This window comes from Habropoda laboriosa, unplaced genomic scaffold, assembly GCF_001263275.1.
Source record: "Habropoda laboriosa isolate 0110345459 unplaced genomic scaffold, ASM126327v1 scaffold22, whole genome shotgun sequence".
Lineage (NCBI taxonomy): Eukaryota > Metazoa > Arthropoda > Insecta > Hymenoptera > Apidae > Habropoda > Habropoda laboriosa.
The window spans coordinates 1,661,649-1,677,725 of NW_017100261.1; the positions used below are offsets into that span (position 1 = coordinate 1,661,649).

The 16,077-nt window shown below is 43.5% G+C and overlaps 1 protein-coding gene across 1 annotated transcript in view; it reads left to right on the top strand.

Moving 5' to 3' along the window:
- The window catches only part of LOC108572706 (irregular chiasm C-roughest protein-like), a 58,916-nt gene that overhangs the window by 10,119 nt on the left and 32,720 nt on the right, over nucleotides 1-16,077 (top strand). The gene's annotated exons all lie outside the window — the stretch shown is intronic.

Genomic DNA, 16,077 nt, shown 5'->3' on the forward strand with positions numbered 1-16,077 from the left:
GTCTTTATCTAACGCTCACCGCGAGAAGTTACCGGAAGAAATGGGGCAAATCCAGGGGAAGCCTCTAATCGCCGTGGCTCCGGCTTCGCCGTTTCCAATTCCCGATTTTCAGGGTTCGCTGCTCGACGATGATCGGATCGACAGCCCGCGTTCAGCAGCCGGGGCCCCGGTTGTGTTGATCGTGTCGAACGATCGCGGTGTGGGGCGCGCGCGCGCGCGTACCACGTTGCGTTCCAAGTACACAGCTATGCCAACCGTGCTTTCCTGAAATTTACAGACGCGATTAATGTCATGGCTAGCTCGTCCGGCGGTCGCTCGCTCGCCTACCATCCCGTTTGTAGGCCTAACCGTTACTAATTTTGGTGGCGAGTTATGGCCACGCTGTGCACTTGTACAGGCCGCTTCATCGGCGTACAGCAGTCTTTTTAGTTGTTGTTTTTTTTTTTACAAGATATGATACGGTGGGTTTGTTTTACGGGTGGGCGCCATTTTGGTAGCCAGCTTTGACGAGGGAACATTTATGGAACGTCTGAGTAACTGATTTGTTATTAACAGATTTTGCACGTGGGCACGTTCTTTTGTGTTGCTACTGTTACTATGTTTTTGCGAATATTTAGTCGCCAGATTCTGCACTAGTCACATGAAAGTGTGTCTTTTTTTACAGATTCTGTTATCATATTTTTGCGAATATTTTTAGTTCCCAGATTTTGCACTAGTCACATGGAGGTGTGTTTTTTTGTATGGATACTGTTATATTTTTACGAATATTTTGAGTATTCTAGATTTTGCACTAGTCACATGAAAGTGTGTCTTTTTTTACAGATTCTGTTATCATATTTTTGCGAATATTTTTAGATCCCAGATTTTGCACTAGTCACATGGAGGTGTGTTTTTTTGTATGGATACTGTTATATTTTTACGAATATTTTGAGTATTCTAGATTTTGCACTAGTCACGTGAAAGTGTGTCTTTTTTTACAGATTCTGTTATCATATTTTTGCGAATATTTTTAGTTCCCAGATTTTGCACTAGTCACATGGAGGTGTGTTTTTTTGTACGGATACTGTTATATTTTTACGAATATTTTGAGTATTCTAGATTTTGCACTAGTCACGTGAAAGTGTGTCTTTTTTTACAGATTCTGTTATCATATTTTTGCGAATATTTTTAGTTCCCAGATTTTGCACTAGTCACTTGAAACCGTGTCTTTTTTTTGTATAGATATTGTTATCATATTTTTGCGAATATTTTCAGTCTCCAGTTCAATTGCAAAATGTCAAGCATCCCATGTAATTATAACTTGACAAGTCGCATATTAAAATTTCATATGAAAATATTGAGTACTTTTCAGGCACGTGTAATTTTGATTCGGAATACGTCGAAGCATTTCCTACTAAAAAATTAGCACATTTCAAACCCTCAAATTTCTAAATTTTTCCAAAGTTTCAATTTTTTAAATTCCATCTTGCATAGAGAAAGCATAAAGAAAGTTCGAAGAATTTCACGAAATAGGATGGTTCAGTTTTGCATCTCTTTTTCGAGCTTACGTCGATCCGAGCGGCGAAAATAATGCATGCATCAGAAAGTTGCGAGGGAAAATGCGCGAGGATACGATCGACGGTAGGGGCGCGCGAGTCACGAGCCAGAGGAAAAGTAGAGACGGACCGTCCATTGTCAGACGCATTTCCCTCGGTGGCTCGGGACGACTATATCTGGCTGATTCTAATGCATGCATTATTTAAAAACCGTTTCGCATAACGCTTGTAACGCGCAGCCGCGCCACGCCGACATGAATATTTCGCAGGCGGCCCTCGCGCACTATAGGGAATTTTTTACTCTATGCAAAATGAAAAACTTCGAATGGAGTTGCTGCGAAATTTATGCTGCCTCGTTCAAGATGTATTAATCTTCGTAATATATTCTCGAAATTGTTTCGAAAACAATAGGCACCAATGAGAGCATTCTCTCGCGTTCTTCCACGAGAGGAAAAAAGAAGAAAAGAAGAAAACAGAGTGTTCATTTTTTATACTCTCGCGCGAGATAAGAGTAGGGTAACCGTGTGTAAGGAGAATAGGGGTATAGTCAGATGTTACACTCAAAATGAAGATTACAAAGGTTATATCTCCGAAACTTTTGACGCGTACTCGAGTGAAACTTACGCAGATTAATAATTCATTAATTTTAAATTCCATTTAAAGTTCGCCAGTAACTCCAGCTCCTTTGGACCTCTTACGGAGAGAAGACTGGTAAATGTTCCTCGTTCTACTCGTGCAACCTGTTTCGTTTTTAAAGAAAAAAAGAATCGCCAAGATAGCAGAGCGAGTGCATAAGTGAAAAAGCATTTTTGAACAGCGTTAATGAAACGACCTGTACACTTTGCCGCGTGTCTGAGCCCGTTTATTAACATGCAACCCGACCGCCTCTGCGGATCCTTCGCGATACATTATCAACGGCTGGCTGATTTGTTCTCGGTGTAAAACGCCGATCACGATGCACCACCGACCACCTCTCGTATGTTGTAATTATTGTTCGCTCTAGCTTCGGAACTCTCGATCCTGTAGATAACGTTTCAGAAGAGGTGGCTGCCTTTTAACGCGTTCGTGAAACCGTGACGCGATCGTCAGTCGTGATATTTGCTTTACCCCTTCGCATTCGTGGACGAGATATCTCGGGATGCTATGTCGTTCGTGTAACACTTTGGACGAGATTTTTCGCGATGCAGTGTCGTTCATGGGACGCTTTGCAGTAAATATTTCGCGACGCTTTGGACGAGATATCTCGCGACGCTTTGAACAAAAAATCTATGAATGTTTTGGATAAAAAATCTCTGGACACTTTGGAGTAAATATCTGGCGACGCTTTGGAGTAAATATCTGGCGACGCTTTGGACGAGATATCTCGCGACACTTTGGACGAGATATCTCGCGGTGCTTTAAAGAAGAAATCTCTGAACGCTTTGGAGTAAATATCTCGCGACGCTTTGGACGAGATATCTCGCGACACTTTGGAGTAAATATCTCGCGGCGCTTTGGACGAGATATCTCGCGGCGCTTTGAAGAAGAAATCTCTGAACGCTTTGGATGAAAAATCTCTGGACTCTTTGGAGTAAATATCTCGCGACGCTTTGGAGTAAATATCTCGCGACGCTTTGGAGTAAATATCTGGCGACGCTTTGGACGAGATATCTCGCGACACTTTGGATGAGATATCTTGCGGCGCTTTAAAGAAGAAATCTCTGAACGCTTTGGAGTAAATATCTCGCGGCGCTTTGGACGAGATATCTCGCGATATTTCAGCGTAAATATTTCGCGACGCTTTGGAGTTAATATCTTGCGATGCTTTGGACGAGACATCTCGCGTCCTAATGAAAAAAACATGCGAGATATCTCGTCCAAAGCGTCTCAAGAACGACACTGGATCTCGAGATATCTCGTCCATAAATACAAAGGGGTTAAATCAATTTCTATATACTTTTCTCAAGTAAAACATACGTTTATCGTGGTACTCTATCATCCAACAAACAGACACTGGCGTATATTCGAAGAAAAATGGGAAGAAGGTAAAACGGGTGTATCGATCGTGGGATACGGAGCTAAGAAATTATCGGAACAGGCCGTTTCGAAATTTACGGCGCAAACCTACCCCTTATAGGTAAGGTCAACTGTGCATTATCGAGATCCATTTGATTTACCGTAGCAATAAAGGCTATGCGTAGTCCGTGCACACCAGTTAGTATAGACGTTGTTTGCTCAGTTGTGGTACCAAACGGTCGACGATTGTGCCTGGCCAGCCAGAACTACGTTCCTGATTAAAGGATTAGTGGGTTTGCGCCAAGAGATTCCTGATTACACACCGTGATATCGACTGATTTGCTCGATACCAACGGCTCCAGGAACGTCAGATTTCGTGACACATTCGCAGTACCATAATTCGATGCATCTGTCTAATAATTTCGGTAATAAAAAAAAAAAATAGAAAAAAATAAAAAGGAAACACAACACTGTGGTGGAACGAATGTTAATACAGTGCTCCCTCGAACAGCGCGGGGAAATCTGCGTTTTTGGGGAACCCCACTGTTAGGGATTGGGTTTATGGCACGGCCGTTCTTTCATACGATTTTGAATGCACACCTTTCCTTTTTGTTGCCTTCAGCCAACTAAATCTTTTTAATCTGTCAGCGAGGCCCAGGAAGCATTTATGGCGGTAGCAGCATAAAGTTTCTGCGCGCCACATGTCTTCCTGGTGCCCACTCGTGACCATCCGATAACTAGTGCCGTGCCATAAAACCTTCCCCGTCGCCCCGACCGCTCAAGTCCCATTACGAGCGAGCTACCCTTGGACCTCATGCCCCCGCCAACGCGACGTACCACCACCCTGCCAACTGGGACTTCCAGGATGGGCGGTATGCTAGCGGGTCCTGGAGGACTGTCCGAAGGGTAGTCACGCTCTAATTGGCGCACACCATCACCTCCCACACATCCACTTTTCATATAAATAGCGACACAACACCCTCAAACGCATTGATTTAACATTTGTATAAAGATCAACATTCAAACGCACACCACACTAAGACCTTGATTATCACCAAGTAACTCATTCTGAAATATAATATTGAAATACGTGTGACACTATTTATCTTCACCAACATCACACCATCCAGAAGACATTGATTATATCACCAAGTAACTTATCTGAAATATAATATTGAAATACGTGCGACACTATTTATCTTCACCAACATCATCGAACCAGCGACAGCATAGCGCCACCACTCTCGAACATATTGCTTGTTCGAAGTACAAGACGCAACACCCACGCTTCACTCTTTTGCAAAGAACTGAAGAACATTTATATTCTTCCAAAGCATTTGCATATATTTACACAGACACACAGGCACACATTATGTAATTACTTAAATATAGCTCCTAACTCGCAGCGACATATTAGTCGTTTGATTTGTAGGATAGGGGCCATCATATCCAAATAGAGAACCGACGAGGAAAAGTTGCAAGGGCGTTATTGGCGTAGTGCGCAAAGTATTGGCTTGCCAACCTGAGGTCGCGGGTTCGATTCTCGTTTGAGTCCCTCAATTTTTTCCTCGGTTCATTACAGATTTTTCTCCCAAGTTCAGCTATTTCCTTATGAATTTGAATTCGAACGAATGCGAATTCGCTCTTTCTTCTCACCTCCCTTATTCCCCGTGATAAGGAAAATTGTAAATGTCTGTTAAATGTGTAAATTGATTCGAAATAAGCGTCGAAATTGAAGGGACGGAGGAAAGAGGTAGTGAGGATAGACGGAAAAGGAAAAAGTCGTTTCATCCTGGGCCTCATAGTGGACTCGTAACAGCAAGACTTTTTCTAAGAGACTCGTGCCTCAGACCGCTTGCTTATGCTTAGAACTGGATGGACTCGGATCAGAAGTTATACATACATACAAACGGAAGCTTTTACAAGGACTAGCAAGAACTCGCGGTTAGTCCGTCCCTCTCTAGGATCGCTACGAAACCGCGTTGTTTCGAGGGTACACCCAAGGAAGCGGGGACGATGGTGATTGTAACGTCGACACCGCTTAATGGATATCGTTGATTCGATCGACTCACGAACTGGCTCGCCTCCCGTAACGCGATATAGCCAGCGAGAATATTAGCATTTCATAACGGCTAATTGTCGATCGCGGAAGGAGCCGCGAAGAAACGGGCCACTTAACAGGGCGTTAAGTAAACACGCGATGTTACTGTTTCGCTTAATGGCGGCCGTACATCCATCTATACTTCGCATTCTAACGGGTGTACGTGCTGGCTGTTTTATTATCCTCGAATGATAAGATAATGGAGATCGTCGCTTCGAGCGGTTTTCTCGTCGCTTTATTAAATATTCATTGCTCGGACTCGCCTTTCTTCTTTTCCTTTTCCCTTTATTTTCGTCTTGTTTCCTTTTTTTAATGGAACGCTCGCGATTTCACCCGACGATATAATTATTCGTCGGCGCGACAAAAAGAGACAAAAACAAAAAAGAACGAGCGTGCCGAACAAGTGAGGAGACGAGAAAAAAGGAAATGTAGAGCACGTGAAAGGAAGAAAAAAGGGAGGAGAAATTGAGCGGGCAGCGCGACGCGACAGTGCGGTTTCTCTCGGCGCGGCGAGATTCGAAACGATAATGCCATATAATTCCCGGTGTACGCGAATGTAACGGGAAATTGCGATCCAATTAACCGAAATAGTAATGGCGGTAATAGCTGCGCTGATTGACATACCGCCACGATAAATCTGGATTATTGGTACTCGTACGTATAAAACGGCGCGCTCATCAGTAACCCGTGTACGTATACGCAGACGTCGTATATACACGTGTGTGTTCGTGTATCCGCTGCGGAGAAAATGCGCACGTTATGCAACCTGACCATTTTCAGCGTTTATTCAAATTTTTCGTTTTCCGATTATTGTTCCACGCCATGGAATTCTGGCCGGAAAAGTGGCCTGATTTTGAATTCGGAATTTCCGGATATTACACGTCGCGCCACGTTGCACTGCGTACACACGCGTTGTTCGTTTCCCGTCGTCGTCGGTTCGGAACGCTACCCGATGGTCGTTTCATCTCTTTCGAATTTCAATCTAGAAATTCTCCCGGATTCGCGAGAACTCGAAGAACGAAAAGGGGGTAGAAGAAGGTATGGAAACGTGTCTCGAGGAGAAATGAACAAGAATGTTCTCCGAACGTCTTTTCCTTTTAAACCGTTTCTCGTCGCGTTTCAAGGCGAACCCGATCGCGTCGGTCGAACGAGCGATGCCTCGAACTTGTGAAACGAAGTAGGAGAAAAGAGAATCGTCTGTGATTGGTTTCCCCCCCTGAAGAAGAAGAAGAGCGCTCGAACCAATTGAGCAATCCTCCGGATCGTGGATGAATTTCTTTCTCTGATAAAGCTAATATTCCGAACACGAGAACCCTGTGCTCTGTGATTTTCTTCAGCCGGTTAATTTCACCGGCTCCACGGGGCAAGTGTCCCGATGTCGCTAACGTCGATTGTCCCAACGGAGAGTAATTGGCGTGTAATTACCGTCGAGACAATCACGAGACGTCCGAGAAGAATCGATGATTTAACCGTGTCCCTATTTAAAACCGCTTAAGAACAACTCTCGTCTGGCTATTCGATTAACCACCGTCGCGTTTCACTTTGTCGTTAATGTGGAACTCGGTTACCTCCGGCTAATATAATGGATGACGTCTATAAAACCGTGGGGGATAAGCGAGCAGGAAAACACCGCTGACAGCAAGACGAGTGAACTATTAAGACGCGTGGGGTTAACCTAAACGCGTAGCATCGCTAACGGAAACCATTCCCTCTCTCTCTCTCTTTCTACCCCCGTCGCTCATAGATCCAGCGGCTGCGATCTATGCCTTCCAGCCTGACGAAGCGCAATTAATCATAGTTGTCTGTAGTGGAGTGCTCGTTACCTGTTCCGTGTAATTAAAATTAATTATGGCCGTTTGTAATATCACCGACTGCGCCCGGACTAACTAATTGTTCGTGATGCATTGTTTCACCGCATCCAGTTAGTCGTTAAAGCTCTTCTAGTGCCTTCCCCTCTCCTTCGTAAAAGGGTTCCGTACCCTCCAGTTCTTCTCGTCCCTGTCTCTCTTCCTTGTAAACCCATCCCCCGACGATCCAAACGCTCTTTCTGCCCTTTTGTCCAAACACTTGGTCAGCAATTTCTGCAATTGTATCCTCGGATAGCCAAGGATCTATCCTTTTCCCCCGCGTTTTATCGTCACGCCTACGAATACTTTCGTTACCAGAAACGTCAAAGTTTCTGTTTTGTCGTGGATCGTTTTAAGAGGACTAAAAGAAACGAGAACTACTTAGACGTTAATATCACTCGGAATAGCGACCAAAAAATCTAGCAAACGATACTTACGTTTTCTACTTCTTTCTTTCTTTCTCTTCCTCCGACTTTACTTTGGCAAATAAGAGCAACGTTTCGCATACTTTCATCCCCCTCCGAGTTACTCGCGAGAGACTTCCGGCTGTTCCGGTGGCCGCCAGCTTTGTTTACGAGAAAGTTACGCTCGTCGAGCAAGTTCGAGCTGGTTCTCCGTGTCATTGGCCTTCGTCGTCGTCGTCGTCGTCGTCGTGAACGGTGAGCATCGTTCACGAGGAACGCGCCGCGCGCGCACAAGTAATTACCGAAATGGCGGAGAAACGGCGGCGTCGCGCTTCGAGCTAGCTGCTTCCCGGCCAACGGAGTTGCCAAAAGTTCGCTGAATGGGCTCCGGAGGAGCGCTAATTATTGTCCCCCATAATGCCACGGGGGATCCCTTCGAGCTGCATTTGCGCGTAGCCCGCACGCGAGCTTGAATTATTTTTGCGTTTTACTTGAGAAAAACGAGCTAACTCGTGGGAGAAAGAGAATGTATAGTCTGTGGAAGCGATGTAGCGGGGTCGTAAAATTTGTCGGGCGTGAAAATACAGGTAATCCGAGCTCCGAAACAGCAATTTATGATGTCAACTCGAAATTTGTTCTTCCGTTGCAGTAGATTTAAAAAATTTCTCTGCATTTTGACACACTGGCGTTTGGAACCAGGTTTGACATGGGTATTCGCGTGTTTTCTTTCGATCGCGTTACGCTGGAAAAAGTTAATATTTTTCTAAAATTATAAAATGGAAGAAATTAATATTTTTATAATTTAAAAATGCAAAATATTCATATATAGCTAGTTAATATTTTTCGAAGAAATTTTGAGGAAAGTGGTAAATCACTTTTTCGAAAGTCGCAAAACATCTGTCCTGGCATTTCTGAAGAGAAATTGAACCATTTACAGCGTTTTATAAATCTATTTTCACAGAGATATGTGAAAATCTCAATGACTTATTTTCGGGTCATCCAAACTCAACTCAAAAACCTAAATGACGTTAATGTGTTAATGGTTGACGGCCGCAGGTTATTTTCCACCAATACGTGAATTACTATTGAGCAGAAAGCTAGATTAAAGGAAAGATTGTAAGCAGAAATTTCAGATATCAATTCACGAATGGCACACGCCCCTAGCGTTGCCACTTTATGCTCGAATTTACGACCTCGCTATATCGCTTCCACCAACTATACCGTTCGTCTACCGTGCTTCTGACGATAATTTTCAAAAACGCTGACTTGCTTCAGGTTACTGAGATAAATCTAGCTCGGAATGATTGAAAATAATGGCGTGAATAAAACAGTACGATCTTTTTTTCTAACTCTAACAAGCAAAAACAGAATAATCGAGTGCTGGGAGTGGAGTGATGCGTTTGCATATAAAGTTGTCGGTGTCCTCAATGTTTTTACGGTGCTATGATGCTATCTTATATGAGAGTTAGAGAAGGTGTGGTTGTAGGAGTGTCTACACTGTGGATAGAGGAAATTTGATAAATTTAGTTTCGACGAAAAGGTGAGTTTGAAGAAACTAGACTTGTGATAGGGATGAATTTCACAGATGAGAGCAACGAGTAGGCAATAAAGTGATGAAGCTAGTGTCCAGGTCAATAGGAATGTTCTTAGTGTGCTGAGACATACAGTGAATGATCAACCTATTAGAGCCACGATTCGAAAAATACGTTTCTTGTGTTTGTGTAGAAATAAAATCACAGTATCAAGGTTTTCACACTAGATAATTTTTAATCAACGATCGTTCACTAAAGATACACGAAACAGTTAAACTTAGCTTATGTAGTTACCAAAAACACAGTTCAGAAGTAACGACAAAGTCAATATTTAGTAGCGCTACCTTTTGCTGCAATAACAGCCTTGATTCTTTTTCCGATACATTTTAAGTAATTTAGTGTGCATTATAAAGTATCTATCGTCCATATGATAGACAATATTGCCTAAAGTGTTTCCAAGCGTATATTTGCAATTTGCAAACATCAAAGCTTCACAAAAAAAAAAAATAATAAGAATTCGGTATAATTAAGTTTCCATCTGAAAATTAATCTTTAAATTTCTTACAGGTGGCTCTAATAATTTCACCATCCACTGTAGGTTGGTTTTTACGTGTCTCGATTGGATTTAGGCGATAAATTAAAAAGTGGTACTTCAATTATAAACTATTCTTTATTTTTATTCGCGAGGAAGGCACGTCACTTCGCAATGATAAGAGCTCGACCAGACGCGAAGGGGAGGAAAAACATATCAGCGTCCACCCATACTAAACAGATGATTACTATGTCATTCTTCTGTATATGTTTATATCAACCTTGTTGAGGACGTATACTGCGATCCTTACAGTTCCGTCCAGGTATATTGCACCCTTCGTAGTGCCGTCTGTACTGGTTATCGAAGGACCACCCAACTTGCAGGTTGGGAACTAACGTACACACCTTGTGCTTACTTATACTTTATTATCACTACATTGGTTTACAGGCTACAACCCTTGCCTGTCGTGTATATTCGGTCAGTGTCTGTCACTGGATGAAATCTTTGAACTGCTGCTTGCTCCGAAGTTTTTAGTGTTCTGACTCGCAATCTTTTCCCAAGGAAGCGGCGCTCCTTCCGTGGTGCCCCTTCCTTCTTCTAAGTGCACGCTGATTGGTAATTTGGGAAAATTGCCCAAACCCAATCAGCATGCTTCAGTGACATCGCAACACCCTTCTCCTGCGCCCTCAACGCGCGTTTCCTTGAAGAGGGGGTGGCGATGTCCTGACCTGAGAATGGCGATGTCTGGCAGCAGCGGGGAACTTCCGCCAGGTTCGACTTCGCCGGTCTCTTCATCGTTGCGAATTTCTATGTCGACCCTTTGGAAGGCCCTTTGTTATGGCAAGGCACTTGGCTATTGAAGACGAGAGAAATGAGTTTCTAACTCTGGAGTTGCAAACCGAACTTTCTCTCGCCAGGATATTTTTTCAAACACTCAAACACAGCCTCTTTCCCACGTCCGTGCCATAAATCGTCGCGCTCAACAAACCTGTCTCAGTATGTTGATCATTTTTGCTGTTACCACTACACACACGCACTCATTTCTCGCAACAATCCAACAGTCTCGTTGCAAGGTTTCAGGGATTTGTAGGGTGTCATATTTAGCAGATGGTAAAAAATCTAAATTGTTGGAAATTGTTGAAGCAAAATGTTTTATGTGTACTGCGTGGAAAACTCAACATCCTAAAATATTGGAAGAAGCGAGTTCTTCTTCACGGTACGTGTATGACACGTCCGGTAAATATGGTTTGGGGATGCCTGCGAACACCCCAGGTATAAATGTGCACACTGTCACCACGTTTTGTAGGCAGTTCTAAAATATAATTATTTACCTACCCTACCTTACTCCACACGAGTCATTTATTTAATATAACCCCTCAACAGAAATATTGAACTGTTGCGACCTGATGAGGACGCAACGAAGTCTCGGTTCGGCGAATTATAGTAATAAGCCACTTAGTCACATTTGGCCGCCAGACCGAGGTGCCGACGTTCGGAAGACCGCCATATACCCCTCGTGGACTCACTAGCGCGACATTCAGACAATAGGTTCCAAAAACACTCGGGACCATAAAACATTCGTCACCGGGGATCGAATTTGTTTACAACAAAAGGTCACAGTTTTCGTCGGCCAATAGCCGAACACACCACATTTTCCACCTCCATAACACAAGCACCAATCAGAACCAACCTGATCCCTATACATACATCTACACACCTCAAAACAGAACTTTAACAGTACAACGAGTGCACGAGACACATCGTCAAAAAAAAGGAATAACCGAATTTCAACTAAACATCTATCAACGAACCGAAAGCAAATCACTCATCAACCATCTACCTCAACGAACCGAAAGCAAATCATCTACCACACATCTAAATCAACGAACCGAAAGAAAAACATCTAACCCAACAACCAAGTTTCATTCCACCTCGAACCAGCGAGAACTATCAACAACCTGCGCCCAGACTCCTGGTCATAACATTTGATCAAAGTCCACGATGCAACATGAACGATTGGGATAAAACAACACGTAGTATTGATAGATTTTTTATTCGATAATAGCACCTGTGCAAAAATTGTGTGATCTAGTTAACCCCTTAACCTATGATTTCTTTCCTGATTATACATCTAAACGTCAGCCATTTACTGTTTCAGTATCAGATAACAAAAGCCAATCTGTGAAAGATTAATTACATTTAGTAATCCTCAGTCTTGCAAATTAAAACGAAAGTTAGGGTAACAATTAATTCTTCTTACTAATACAACTATTTTTCTCACATCTTCACCAGAATCTCTGACACGAGTCAGACTCGTTGTTATAGGTAAAAGGGTTAATAAACAACGCACTGTTGAATGGTGACTGACTGTTTCCGTTAGAATCCTCAGGCCAACAGGAAGTGCAATAATCTTCAGGTGAGAAAACCTTCACTTACGCGCCGACAGAGGTGTGGACGCGCATTTTTAACGTCAGATTCCAACGTAAACGAAATAAAATTCGGTACCGTCGAGAAATGTCACGGTGAAATTCTCGAGGAAGGAAACGTTTCAACTTTGCCCCGTCTACGATGTTCTACCGTAAATCGATTTCGTTTGTACACCATCGTGGACAGAGAAACAACGTGTATATACTCCGTACGTGCGAATATAGAGAGGGAATAAACGACGATAACGAACGAAAATGAAAAGGAGGAGTTCTATTTGTTTCTCGCGGTCTCGTCTAGCGGTAACGCGCGCCTTTATCGTCGCAGCGATGCGTTTCGCGTCCAATTTTCCGCGATATTGCCACGCATAGCCGTGCACCAAACGGCCCAACCCAGGCGCTCCGGAAATCCTTTTTGTTCGCCACGGATACGCTAATACGCGTCTTGCGCGGCCTTTTTGCCGCAGCGCCGTGCAAAGGGGAACGACGTTTATTGCCTCCTTGGCTCCGTGAATCCCATGCAACCCCCATGAATATTTGTGTTTCGTAAAAGGCGCCGCTCCGGATGATCCACTTTCGGCGAACTCTTTGCGCGCTCTTCGAACCGGCTACGACCCCGCGAATAGGATGATGTTTCGCGAATTAATATCGCAACAGCTGCGGGAGTACGGAAGAAAGGTCTCGTTGAGAAAATGTTGGTTCAATAGTTCGGCAACAGAGAGAATTGTATAGCGTTCTCTGAACGAATTGAAAAACACGACAAAACAGCTTGCTGCATTAACGAGCTCTTAATATTTCCCGTAGCTTTAACCCTTTGAACTCGAAATATTTTGAAAAATTTTATTTTCAATAACTCTTCCTATTATTTTAAGAATTTTATTTGAAATGCACTTCGTAAGACATGTGGTTGGTAGAAAGCAATTTAAACAATTTTTTTTACTAATTATGTTGAAAATAGCATTAACCCTTTCACTACGGCAGATTTGAATGCGTAACGTGGGTGACTGGGGGTAAATTTTTAACCGCGGCTGCAAAATTTCTTATTTTGGTCGTATCGTTTTAAAATTTGATTCGTTAACCCTTGAGCGGTCTTCGTTTCGACTGTACACTTAAGACTTTTGGGTGAAAAAGGACCTAAGACCTTATGTGTAATAATTTTTGTTTCCAACGTTTAAAATAATGTTAAGGAACGTAAACTTGATAACAGCGAAAATTACTGAAAATATAAAAAAGCGGTGGGTCAAAAGAGACCCGAAGACCGCTCTAGGGTTAAATTAAGGTGGAAATGCGGAAATGATAAAATTTAGTATCAAATTAAGGTGGAAGTGCACCGAAAGGCTTCAACAGTATAGTGTGAGCAAATTTTCAAAACACCTATAGGCGCCAGTAGTAACGAAAGGGTTAAGGGTCATATATATGCGTACCTATTGCTCATCGAGGTAAAAAAAAATATCGCAAAATATAATACATATTTAAACTGGCAATTTAAAAATTACTTCGTTCGTACCTGCGTATAAAACTGATGTCGAGTCACACTCGACAAAGGAGTCCAAACGATTAAGACCGGTGATTTTCTCGAAAATGAAAAAGAAATATAGGCAATTAAAAATTCACGTCTTCGTTGAACTTGTAATTAATTATACAAAGGTAGCAATATTTGTTTGAAAAAATAAGTCTGGTAATTCCGCAGAGTACGATATTTTCGAAAGGAAATTCCTTTATGTAGAAAAATACGAGGAATCTCGTAAGCTCTCCTTTAAATATTAATATTCAGAGTCACCATTTTGGTTTGGGTAAGGATGGAGAGAATCGTTTTATTCATGAAACGTTCTTTAACGGATTAAAGATTATAAAAATTATTAAGCGAATTGAAAAAGCTCGGTGAAACAGCATTACCATGAGAGAGAATGAGAGAGAGAGAGCAGCCTGTATACAGAAACTGTATCTCTATGCAGAATTTTCAAGTCTCTTTGTACGTTCAATAATTTCAAGGAAGGTAGCGGGAAAATGGAACTTGGAGAGTAGTTTTATCCCCCAAAAAGCGTGGCCCCGGTGTTGGAAAAAATATGAGTCCCTTAAGACTCCGTCTACTCCACAAATATTCAAACTTTTGACGTGAAACATATTACGAATGTTTCCTGCTAAGGCTACTGCTTCCGTTGAATCCAGAATTTACATCCCTCTGTAGAAGAATATCCTGATATCTCTATGAAACAAACAAACAAACAGATCCTTTAATCGATCTCGAAGGACTGCACGATTTATCTGAGGGAAAAACGGAGATACCGTGGAGAACACTTGGGCGACAAAAGGTTCGAAACGAAGCGAGAATTTAGGCGAAGAGGACGATTGGTTCTGTACAAAAGCCGGTAAAACGAGAGGGAAAGTCTGCTCTGGGAAGGACACGATTTATCGCTAGAACGATCAGTCGTTGCATCGTACAAGTGAGACGATTCCATTTTTCCATTTACCATCAAGCCACCAACCCCCGTACTACCTCGCGTCTATCACCGCGAACCGTTGTCCCCGCGAACATCAACCCCATCTCCGTTTCCGGTTTCGACGTCCGCCGGGATCGTCCGGTTGCTGCTGCTGCCGCGCTCGTTCGTTTTGGTTTCGTTAGTTCGTTCGAGCCGAAGCACAATTGCTTCGTCGTGCATGCGCGGCCGAAGAGAGAAGCGGCTCGTGAAAGTTGCATGAATGGAATGAAAGAAACGGCGAGAAAGAGAGGGGACGAGTGGGAATTGGGTGGATCGACGAGGAGGTTCGCGGAGGTGGGGAACGGGCAAAGGGAGACAGAATGATAGATGTCTGGATAGATAGATGGATTGTGTGGTAGGTGCGACAGGAGTAAAGAGAGAGAGAGAGAGTGAGGAGGGAAACGTTTGGTACAAATAAATCAGCCGCTAGACGAATTTACTCGAACGCGATTGCTTGTTGCCGGTGGTGATAATCGTGGCGCCAGGAGATACTTCGCGAAGTGAGTGGTTCTAGAGGGTGTATCGCTGGTGATTTCGGATGATCGAGAACCAAAAGAGATAGAGAGAGAGAGAGATGGAAGGAGGACGAAATCCGTGGATGAAACTAAAATGGGTGTTGGGAGAGAAGCCAAAGGGGGTGGCAAAAGAGGGTTTGAGGGAAAAATACGAGTTTGCTGACGCGGCCGGCAACGGGCCGTTCTAATTCGCGTCGATTCGCGCGCGCGAGCGAGCGGGCGCTTGCACAGCCGCCGCGTTGTTCCTGACAGCTTACACGTATATGTGGAGATTTGAAAATAAAACCGTCAGTCGGAGAAATTTCCTACGTACGGGCCGACGCGATACGATCGAGCAGACGCTCGTAAACCGTTAGTTTCAATCAACGGGGGTAAATGGTTTTCTATCCGAGCACACCGTGCTCCCTCTCTCCTCTCCACTCCTCTACTCTCTCGGCTCTCCCTACGTCCTGCTCCATTTCTCGTTCCCCGCTATACTGTACCGACCTAGCGATACCGGAGGGGGGCCGCCGCGCGTATAAAGTGAAAATCTCCGAGCCGGTTCAATTTGCTCTCGCGGACCACCTCCGTAGCATTGGAATTCCGTACCGCAACGCTGACGCCTAGCACGGCGAAAAATTCATCGCGTCCCGAACGTGTGCCGTACGGACAGCTCGATTATAACGCGGAGAATCGAAGACTCGGACTGTTTCGACTATTGTTTCCCAGGCGGG